General features: G+C 44.1%; 1 long non-coding RNA gene across 1 annotated transcript; it reads right to left on the minus strand.

Moving 5' to 3' along the window:
• Positions 1–10,372: 10,372 nt before the first annotated feature.
• On the minus strand, positions 10,373–11,323 carry LOC121144062. The gene is made up of 3 exons (XR_005881401.1): positions 11,035–11,323; positions 10,716–10,917; positions 10,373–10,510 (listed from the first exon to the last, which is right to left on the minus strand). It is a non-coding gene; the product is annotated as an uncharacterized LOC121144062 (long non-coding RNA).
• Positions 11,324–11,817: the final 494 nt, after the last annotated feature.

The raw sequence follows: 11,817 nt of genomic DNA on the forward strand, positions 1-11,817 counted from the left end.
ATAAGAAACAAACAGACTCTTTCCCAAAGAGAGGCAGAGTTTTAGACATACACAGAAGGAACAATAGGACAGCTGAGAAAATGAGAACGGAAAGGCATGAGACCACAGGGAGAAAGCCAAGCTGAACACGGCTGCCTGGTGGCTACCCAGTGAGCAGAGGACAAGCAGAAACCTCATCTAAGAGGTAAGAGAGGAGGCCTAAGACAAAAGAGACTGGCAGTCCTGCCCACAGGACAGGCTCCCGGCACTCACTAGTCTCAAGTCCAGCTGCCTGTCTTGATGGGACAGTGACAGGTCAGCAGTGGTGAGGGTTCGTTCATAGTGGGTTACGGCCACGCGTTGTTCTAAACTGAGCTGCACTGGGAGCTGAGACCACGGAACAGACACAAGTTGGAACTCAACTTGTCACAGCCAGAGGGTGAGTGACTGCCCTGGGAGACAGTTCATTGCAGAGGGTGGGGGTACCTGGCACTGAAGACCCAAAAAGTGCAGGTGGGAAGAGGCTCCCCTCAGGCCTTGAAGTGTACAGAGAAAGGCATACCTGTCCTCAGTGGCAGGGAGGGGGCTCATCAGTGTAGAATAACTCTAGCGCCAGGCTGTGGGCTTTGGAAATACTAAGGCAGGCAGGTCCACGTATACTAACGTCAGCGCCATGGGTTGCTGCCCTGACTCCCAGTGAGAGACCCCCAGTTAGAACATTAGTCACAGCAGAGAGTTTGAAACTGGGAGTCCCTGGAGGGTGGGACATCCTGACTGGTCCTTGGTAAGCAAAGAGGAAAAGTTACTAACATGCAGACAGCGTTGGCAGGATAGACACTTGCCCCGCACAGGCGTACAGTACAGGGGAGGGGTTCAGGGGACTCCACCTTACACATAGGTGACAGTCACAGTTTTCTCAGCCCAGACAGAGGTCACTCCAATGCTTCACCTTTGTTTTCCTTGTATTGACCCTCATGTCTCCCCTCTTCCTTGTAACTATGCTTTAGCCGTGTTTTTGCTTTATTGTACTAAAAATCAATGTGAAAAAAGTTTATTCTCCTTCAAACATTTATCTAAATTTTTTTGTATTTTTTCATTATTGGGAAGCTGTTCTTCCTTTCTTCCATTCTCCTTTTGTCCTTTTCTTTCTGGCCCACGGCATTTTCCCTTTTTCTTTCTCCTTTACTAAAGTGGAATCTGACTTTATCTTTTGTTTTTAAAAGCTTCTATGCTTATATTTTTTATTCCCCTTCTTACATTTATCTAATTTGATTATGATTTTTGTCAATTTTGTTAAAATCCTCTTTTGTTTTAATTTCATATTTGTTTTTCTAATTTTTACTTCTCATTTCCTCTTCATAACAACTTTTCTACATCTCTTAATATAACCTTGCTTCTTATTTCCCTTCATCCTGCTCCATTCACCATGTACTATTTCCATATTTGACCTAAATTGTTCTTAATTTCATAGTACATGCTCCATTAATTTTGACATCTTATGTTTTGTGGTAATTGGTAGTATGTTAGTGAACATTAAATAATGGTAGTTACACTTTTATATTCTAATATCTTAGTTTAAAATTTTTAAGATTTATTTATTTTGTTTTATATGTATGGGTACCTTGCCTGCACGTGCATCACATGCATGCCTGGTGCTCACACAGGTCAAAAGAGGGCATCAGATCCCCTGGAACTAGAGTTAGGGATGGCTGTGAGCCACCAGGTGAGTGCTGAGAGCTGAATCCAGGTCCTCTGGAAGAGCAGCCAATGCTCTTAGTCGCTGAGCCATCTCTCCAGCCCCCTACTTTATAGCTTTGCATTGTTGCTGCTATAATATGTGTATTCTCATCTCTGGGTGATACCTTTAGGGCTGAGCCCCAAAGCTTAGGTCATTCACTAAGATGAGCCCCAAATAAAATGTTACAGAGACACATGAAAAGGTAGAGCAAGCATTTCACCTCCAGAAGAGAAAATCCCTCAACTATTCAATTAAAAAACTTAAATGAATGAAACACCAGAAGCAGATCTCTAACATTTCCTAGCAAAGATGAGCAATGACTCCAAAGAAGACACAAAAAAGCAGATGAAAAAGTAGAAAAATCAATCCAGGAAGCAGACAAGGAAGCCAGCAGTGGTGAGAACAAAGTCAGAAAATTGATGGAAACCAACAATATAGGTGGGAAAGTCAGCAAAGGGGAAATGTGGCAAGGAAAATCAGATTATTAAAAAAAATAAACCTACAACAAACAAAAATGGCAGTGCTAAACAACTCAATGGAAAGAAAAAACAGAGGAAAGAAAGAATATCAGAAAAGGAGGAGAACGTTGACAAGATATTGCATTCAAACATCAATAAAGAAAAGGCAGGCTTGTGGTGGTGGTGCATGTCTTTAGTTCCAGCACTCAGGAGGCAGAGGCAGTCAGAGCTCTGTGAGTTCCAGACCAATCTGGTCTACAAAGTAAGTTCCAAGATAGCTAGTGCTACACAGAGAAACCCTGTTTTGAAAGAAAAAAGAAAAGTCAGTGGATGTGACCACAGTGCCCAAAGGACTCAGAAGTAAGATCAAGAGATTAAAGGGTAACCAGAGGGGAAACTCTCCATGCTATAGTCAAGACAAAAGCACCAAGCAAAGAAGCAATATTAAAAGCTGCAAGAGAAGACACCAACTGACATCAAAGGCCAACATGCCCCAATAACACCTCATCTTTCCTCCACAGCCCTAAAAGTCCTGAAAGTGAAAAGGTGACAACCAAGCTTGCTGTCCCACAAAGGTGTCTTTAAAATTGGATGGAGAAATAAGGACATGTCAGCACATGGGCAAACTAAGGCACCGGTCAGCACTGCAGAAGACACTTAGAACATGATAGAGAGAAAAGGAAGACAGATTGACTGTCACCAGCACACAGAAAATAATAAATTTCATGCAAGGCACATATGAACAGAGGACAGTTAGGAAAGAATCCATGATATTCAGTGCAATGACCCTCTAATAAGAATGTGGGCAGCAACCCCTAGTAATCCAACTAACTAGCAACATTCAGGCATCAGCAAACCTTTCCCAATAATAACACTGAATATAAGTAGGCTTGAGTCACTCATAAAGAGACATTGATTAGCCAGCATTCAACGCTTTCTTCAAGAAATGCGCCAAATGGCAAAAGGCAACCACTGATTGAGAGTCAAAGAATAAAAGTCAATTACCAAGCATCCAATAGGATTGGATAGCTATTCTGATATCTGGTAAAGAAGACCTCAAATGGAAATCAGTCAGAAAAGATAAAGAAGGTTATCGTATACTAAGAAAGGAACAATTCATCAACAGTTGTAAATATATATGCACCAAAATAGTGTGACTCATGATTTAATTTAAAAAAAAACTTAATGTGAATTAAAAAGTTCAGATAGGTTCTGACACAAGAATAGTGGGTGACTGCTATATCCAACTTGCATCTAAAATCACCTCAAAAAATCAACATAGAAACTTCAGAGTTATACTGCATCCGAACAGAAATGAAACATATATTTACACACATTTAGCATTCCATCTAGCAGATATGGGATGTTACATATTCTACTTGGCAGTCCATCTCTAAAATGACAACATTCTAAATCATAAATACAAAAGAATTGAAATGAGTTCTTGTATTTAATCAGGTTATGTTGAAGTAAAGTTAAATATTAATAAGCGAAACCACAGAAATCACACAGGTCCTTTAAGACTGAGCAATACATGTTTGACCAAGCAGTGTGTTAATGAAGAATCCAGAGAAGAAAACTGAAAAGTCCCAGGACCAAATGAGAATGGGGGCATAATTCACAGGAACCTTTGGGACATGGATTAAGCAGTTTTAAGATAAAAAATTTTAGTTATGACTGCTTGCATTAAAACAACTGAGAAAGTCTCAAGTAATTGAACTAATGATGCAAATAAAGGTGTCAGAAAAACAAGAAAAGCTAAGCACAGAAGCAATATATGACAAAAAAGAATGCAAATCAAAGAAAAATCAAGGAATTAATGAAGTAAATGTGGAGAACAAAAGAACACATAGAAGCAAAGAGCTTTAAGGAAAAATAAACGAGATTCACAAACCCCTAGCCAATCTAAGAAAAAGAAAAAAAGAATCAAAATAGTAAACTTAGAGCTAAAAGTAGGATGGTAACCCAGATTCCAGTGAAATTTAGAGAACCATTAGGGAATACCTTGAAAATTTGTATTCAAAGGATAAATTCTAGAAGAAAGGCATAATTTCCTAGACATATCATCACTGACTAAAGGTAAGTCAAGAGGCTGTAAACAGTTTAAAGAGGTCCATAGCAAGCATGAGTTCTAGGCAGTGTTGTGCAGATCTTTTCCCTCCTGGACGGAGGGGGAAGAGCCTAAGTTTCAAGACGCAAGCGAAACAAACCAACAGGATGCAGGAAGTCCTTAAGCTCCCAGGAGTCACAAGCTTCTACCGAAGACTATGAAAGTAATAGGGAATTTCTGGGGAGAAGAGACTCATCAGACAGCTGAGCTGCCTGCAAGATTCTCAGGGGTTCAGCTTTTGTAAGATGTCACCCATGCATTGTGGGCTTCTTGAAGATACAACTGACTTTTGGCACACATGTTCCTATAAATAATTAAACTGGACTGTAGCCGGCTTTCTCTTGGGCCAACAACCAGCTCCCAAATCATGACATGGAGACTTCTTGTTAGTTGTGAATGCTCAGCTTTATTTTATGCTTGTCCCACTAGCTCTTATAACTTAATGCATTTCTTTTTACCTATGTTTGCCTTGGGACTTTTTACCTTTCTTTGTTTCCATATATCTTACTTTCACGGTTTCTCATGTCTGGCTGGTTGGTGGCTGCCTGGCTTCTGGCTCTGGGCATGTCCCTCTCTTCTTCATCTTCCTTCCTCCCTCTTCTCTCTCTCTCTCCCTCTCCCTCTCCCTCTCCCCCCCCCTATTTCTCTCTCCTCTCTTCCCTCTCTCTCTCTCCTCCTCCCTCTGTCCTTCCCTCTTTTTCTCTCTCTCCTCTAGATTTCTCCTCCTACTTATTCTTTCTGCCTGCCAGTCCTTTATATCCCTCTCCTGCCTAGCTATTGTCTGTTTGGGCTTTGGAGGCTGTCCTAGCACTAGCTTTGGTAGACCAGGCTGGTCTTGAACTCACAGAAATCCGCCTGCCTCTGCCTCCCAAGTGCTGGGATTAAAGGCATGCGCCACCACCGCCGGCCCTGTTCAGCATTTTAATTAGACCAATCAGGTGCCTTAGGCAGGCAATGTGAAACAAATGCAACACATCTTTATATCGTTAACAAAGGCAGCATAAGCAATTGTAACACATCTTTACACAGTTAAAGTAACATTCCACAGCAGAAACAAATGCAACATGTCTTTTCAGAGTTAAAATAATATTCCACAGCACTGGACTTTGGTAGAGTCACTTCTCACTCTGCCATCAATGCATGTCTGAGTGAACGGGTATTTATTGACATCTACCCAGGAAAAGTCATACGACATAAGCAGTGCTTAAAGAAGGCTGACAGAGCCACAGAGAATGTGGACAGGAACAAGTCTATGACCCTTGTGATGGTGGTAAGACTGGCAGTTGAAGCTGTACCATGTGAGTTTGGAGCATTTCAGGGAATGCCTAAATGGCTACCTTTCCCTATGTAGTAAGTGATGGAGAGGCTCTTTGGTGAAGGGGTAGTTTATACTCCCTAAGGAGGGTTCCAGGACACAAAAGAAGGCCAATATTCTGAGAGTGAAGCACCCTCACAGGGAATTCCTCCATGAGGCACAAGGTGAGATATGTCCTTGATGAGTGAGATGCCCTCAAAGGAGCTGAGGAAAGAATACACTGCAACTAATACGTGTGAGGCAAAATCATAAGCACGTGGTGGCATCTTCTGCGTGCAGAAGACATAGCTGAGGCGGAGCGATCTGTTCAGAATGAGTTTGCCTGTGTTGGGGAAGACTTGCAGAGGAGAAGAGGCATGAGAACACTGCCCTGTCTATTATCTCTGATTTAGAGGGAAAGGTGGAGAAAAGGGAAGACGACATGGTATTGGTGGATTGTAGTGTCTTACAGCTGATGAAATGGAAGGGAAAGAGCAGATTAGCTACATGCTGAAGAGCCTTCCTGGGGTTCAAAAACCTGGAACCCGCGGGAAGATTTAGATAATGAAGAGGAAGAAAGTGAGTTAGAAGCGGTAGAAGATATGTCCTTCCAGTCTGGCCTTTAATAGAGAGGAAGGGGAGAAAACTCCATGATTCAGCATGCACACATGAGCCTTAACAATGCTATAGCATAAAACTTATGTTAACTTATTTTAACTTATGTTAATGGTGGCATCAGTGTGAGTGTTGTGAGATAGAGAAACCCATCCCTCCCTGAAACAAAGGTCATGTAAACTGAGGCAAGTGATCCTGATGGACCAGCCCACACAAGTCCTTAGGATCACTTTGTTTTCACTATGCAGTGAATATCAGGGACTTGAGAAAGGACAGGCGTTACTGAGGGAAGTGGGCATTAATAGGAAGCTGAATAAATGCCCTGCTAGTGAGCTGCTAGGAGGCTTTAAAGTCAGAGCAACAGTTCATCACAAACACAAAGTGACAGAACAGATGAAAAGGATTAAATTTGACCTAGTGTCTTAGTGTTGTATTGCTGTGAAGAGACACCATGGCCGTGGCAACTCTTACAAAGGAAAGCATTTAATCAGAATTGGCTTACAGTTTCAGATTTTCAGAACATTACCCTCATGGCAGGGAGTGTGGCCGCACTCAGGCAGGCTTGGCAGTTGAGGGTTCTACATCTGGATCCACAGGCAGCAAGAAGAGAGAGAGCCACTTGGCAGGGCTTGGGCTCTTGAAACCCTAAAGCCCACTCCTAGTGACACACTTCCTCCAACAAGGCCACACTCCTTATTTTCTCTCAGTTAACACCACTCCCTAATGAGCATGTATTTAAACATATGAGCCTGTGGGGGGACATTCCTATTCAAATAACCACACCTTGGGTGAGAAGCTATTTCTGCAGAGTACACTGTATATATTTCTCCCCTAAAAGAAAGTATACTGAGAGACTCTTCTTTCAGGCTGGGACTGATTCAGGAACCAAATGTGGCTGATGAAAAGGTAAGGACAAGGATTCTGATGGGGAGCCAGTTAGAACTGGAGAATTGGCTCCAGAAGCAAGCACGGATGCCTAGATCACAGCCTTGTTCCCACTTGGGTCTTAATCCGACTGAATAAGCAGCACCAGGTGGCTCCTTTACGACCATAAGTAGAAGGCAGATACACAATGACCCTGTAGCACCCCAAGATAAGGAAGCAAGATATCTCATAGAAAGAATGTATTATAGAGTTCTAGATGGGGTATTGTCTTCCATCCATGCCACTATGCCCAGCATTGCTGTTTTGAAGATACAACCTGTCTTAGTTAGGGTTTCTATTGCTGTGAAGAGACACCACGACCATGGCAACTCTTATAAAGGAAAACATTTAATTGAGGTGGCTGCTTACAGTTCAGAGGTTTAGTCCATTATCATCATGTCCGAGAGCATGGCAGCAGGGAGACAACATGCAGGCAGACATGGTGCTGGTTACATCTTGATCAGAAGGCAACAGGAAGTGGACCAATTCACTAGGCATGACTTCAGCATATATGGGACCTTAAAGCCTGCCTCCATAGTGACACATTTCCTCCAACAAGACCATACCTACTCCAACAAGGCTGCATCTCCTAATAGAGATACTCCCTATGAACTTATGGGGGCCAATTACATTCAAATCACCACACAACTGATACAAATGGTAGAACATTTCTTTTTTGGTGTCCATTTAGCAATCCAAGACCAACTGGTACTTGCTTGGTGTAGACAGCAGCAGGTCTTCAGAGACTATGTCCACCTTCTGTAAAAAGGTGTTTTTGTAATCTAATGCTGTTTGGTATCCTACAGACTGTAAAGTCATCTGAAAAAGCATTAAAGACAGTAGTTAAGGAATTTAAAGGAAGGAATCCTGCACAGTGGAGCAGGGCACCCCCAGAAGCCATAAGATAACTGAATAAAAATAGCAGAATCAGGGGGTTTAACTACCTCTCTGTGAGCTGCTGGCTAGGTTAGTCCTCAAGGCCCCACAGACCATAAACATGATTACCATTACTGTGGCTGCAATTCAGAACAGACAGCCAGACCTGTCTGAAGGTACCACCTTCTTTGGTTGTGGAACATGGAGAAATAAGGCTGGGACAGAGAGAGAAGCTCACTTGGTCTTTGGTGGTCTGTTTTCATGGCTCTAGAGAAGAATTGTCACCAACAGTTCTGCTTGCCCATGAATCCTGACAGCTATGCCTTTATTTTTTAAACTAGCAGAGGTCAGGTATTTCATTGTAATGGTGTGTTTGTGTAGATCTGACCTCAGCCTTCAGCTTTCCTTCCGAGAAGACCAGAAACCAAAATCTTTAAGATGTTAACAAATACACTATTATTTATTGACTATTCTGAAATGTGCCAGGCAGGGAGTAATCAAGTTATATACTACAGTTCATTTGATTTTTCCAACAACCAGATGATACATGGAATAGAGTCTCCATCTTAGAAAAAGGTTTAATGAAAGGCAAAATATAAATCAAGATCCCACAGCAATCAAATAGCAGAATCATCCTCTGGCTAGTTAACCCAGGTCTCATTGGCTTCCAGACACACTATTAATCATTGTGTTCAGGATCACCTAAACTGGGGTGGGGGGAAGGGTGGACACCTAGCAGCAAAAGACAGAGATGAGCCTAATTTTGTCTTATTCCAGAGCCTGTACTTAAAAGCAAACACTCTGCTTATATGTTGAGGTTCTAAGTAAGAGGTTTTAAAGAGTCCTAGTGGCAATATAACATGTAGCATTGAGACCCACTGGACTGCCACTCAGACATTGTCCCAAACGCTCTCCCTACCCCATCTACCCCTTTTATCTAGACCGTCTCCCCCAGCCTTCCTGGCAGCAATGAGTGGCATATGACTGCACCCTGACTGGCATGAGGCACGGGGAAGTGGTGCGGACCCAATCCAGGCTGAGCCCTTCATTTCTTCCCTTCCCCTGCTGCTAGTCTGGTGACAAGACCCTGAAAGCCACATGTTGCAGATGGCAGGGCCTCCATTAATCTGGTCACGGAGAGATTATCTGGAGCTGAATGCCCATCACCATGTTCACTACCAGCTAACATCTGTGTGAAGTAGGGAACTTCTTATTTCATTAAGTGATAGGCACATCTCAGTTAATACTCTCTCCTGCAGGATCTGAAGGGGTAAAGAAAAGGCCCTGGCCAAGCCAGGTCTTGGTACACATCTCAAGATTCTGGTGCAAAGTTAGCAACCTTACTTCTCTGTAGGATAATTTAGGACTTGTCACTGCAATCGTCCTAGGAACAACATGGGTAAGATTATTTGTTTTATGTTTGGAAGCGAATTGTTGACTACGAGGCCTTCTCCCACTCTGGCTTGGAAGAGGTCATGAGGTCATGCAGCCACTTCCGCTTGGCTTTTGGCTGTGTGCTTCTTCCTTCCTTTGCTTATGTCTAATTTTTCACCAGCATGGCTCCTGTGAGTGTGGTAGGGAGGACACACATTTGAAAATTTCTCGGAAAACTTGAAAACCTGTTGGTGGGAGACTGGTGCCAAATAGACACCCAAGGAGGACTGTCGTCACCCAAGGAGGACTGTCGTCACCCAAGGAGGACTGTCGTCACCCAAGGAGGACTGTCGTCACCCAAGGAGGACTGTTGCCACCCAAGGAGGACTGTCGTCACCCAAGGAGGACTGTCACCCAAGGAGGACCATAACCCGTCAGGGAAACACAATCAGTGCAAGCGGAGGTGGTCCTAGAACCCTGGGCCAGGACCAGGGTGAGGGGAACACAACATCAGACTACCTGACTGAAGGAAATGTACTCTCCAGGGATCATGGGAGGGCCTTCAGTGTCCATGCTTTGACAGTGTTTACGCTTGCTCACTCAGAAGCAGAGAGACCTCTTTCATTCTGAACCCTTTCCATCTGCTTTAGTTCATACCATAATCTATCTCACTAAAAAATGTATTAGCTTATCATCCATCCCATGTAGCCTGCCTCATTAGACAAAAGGCATACCTAACATCCTTGCCACAATGGCCTCTTTCTCTTGACAGACGTATAGAAAGGTTGTCATTGGTTTCTATGGAACTACACCTTAGGGATCTTAACCATTCTTCTAACTGAGAGTTTTCTAGGTGCCAGTTTGCTATTTCTGGGTTTTAAATACACAGATCTTATCATCTTGTCCAAGCTTTGTTCTGGTTACCCCAAGGCCACGTCATACCTTGAGACTGTCGGCCCTCTGGAGAGATTAAAAGTATGAAATAATTTTATTTTTCAATGCAGTGTGAGTCCTAGTTCCTTTGAACTCTGCTTGAAGATAGAACAGTGTCTCTTAGCTCGTCTCCATGGCAGCAGAAGATGTCAGCCTTGGACTGCTTCATGTGTCAAGAGCTCTCCTCAGCAAGGCGCACTCAGGCTCACCTGAGGTTAGAAGAATGAAGACTTCCCTAGACCCACACTCTCTGACACAAAGGAACACGACAGGGGTGCCAGCCTCCAGAGGAGCAAGGCAGTGAATTTTGGGGTAGCACTGAGACTTGGGGCCCAGGCAGCTTTTTTTCCCATGAGCCCTAGGGGTATGGGCAGATTTTGGAGGGCCTTTGTTTCTGGTGAGGAAGGAACTTACATTACAGGACATGCAGTTGTCCCACTGTTGGAAGGGAGATGCTGCTGTCTTCCTGCACTGTTGGTGCTGAGGCCAGAGATAGTCGTCCTTCTCTGAACAGATAATGTTCTTTCCTTCCCCCGGACATGATGCTCCCATTACTTGGTCATCTTTATGGACCTCTCTATAAGACAGGGCGACCCACCAGAACACCAGGCAGTACCTACAGGCAATCAGAAATCCTGCTGTCCATCTTTTAGCTTTGCCCTGCCTCTGCCCCGCCCATGCCCCGACCCCATCACAAGCAGAGTGTTTTTAGGATAGGGCTCTAGTCACTTACCAGTGAGGAAATTTAGAAAAGCTGAAGAAAATGGAAGCCTCTCAAAATCTTTCAACAGAAATTGCCACTGCTCACTTTTGAGGGGCCCCTGGGAACCCTCTCTCAACATTGTAATTCCATGACCTCATCTCTGGGGGAGTGTTACCCGCTTCTCCACTTCATCGCCTCTCTAGGACACGTTTCTCTGTCAGTAAACAGAAGAACTTCATAGCCTCTTTCCTGCAGTCTGGCCCAGCTAGCCACGCTGGCTTCCTGACATCGCTAATGAAGGTAAAGGTGTAAGCATTCAGGCATTTATACCGGCCTGCTCTCAGGGACCTCGCAGGACGTATCAGCAGCAGCCGCCAAGATGTGACATTGTGACCCACTGTACACGCTGAAGCCACTAAGTAGAGCGCTTTCACGCTGCGCATGCGCTTTATCCCCTTATAAAAGGAAGCCTCCTCCTCCTTCACCTCCTCTTCCTCCTCCTCCTCTTCCATCTCCTCTTCCCCTCTCCCTTTCCTCTCCCTCCCCTTCTTTCTCTTCCCCTCTCCCTACCTCTCTGCCTCTCCCTCTCTCTCTTTCCTTCTGCTCTGGCTCAGGACCTGAGCCAAGGTGGTCACCACCAGAGGCGGCTTAGTTCTTCTCCACCACAACCTTCCCTTTGAGGCAAAGAGCAGGAAACCTAGGGTATGGCCTTGACAGAGGGCCACTGTTAAGCGGCCAAAGATGGGTGCTGCAAAGCCAGATCAACTCAGGTTCAGGTCCTGACTGTGACCTGAGCAGTTATGTGAACATGTG

The sequence above is a fragment of the Mesocricetus auratus genome, unplaced genomic scaffold, assembly GCF_017639785.1.
Source record: "Mesocricetus auratus isolate SY011 unplaced genomic scaffold, BCM_Maur_2.0 Super-Scaffold_100014, whole genome shotgun sequence".
Lineage (NCBI taxonomy): Eukaryota > Metazoa > Chordata > Mammalia > Rodentia > Cricetidae > Mesocricetus > Mesocricetus auratus.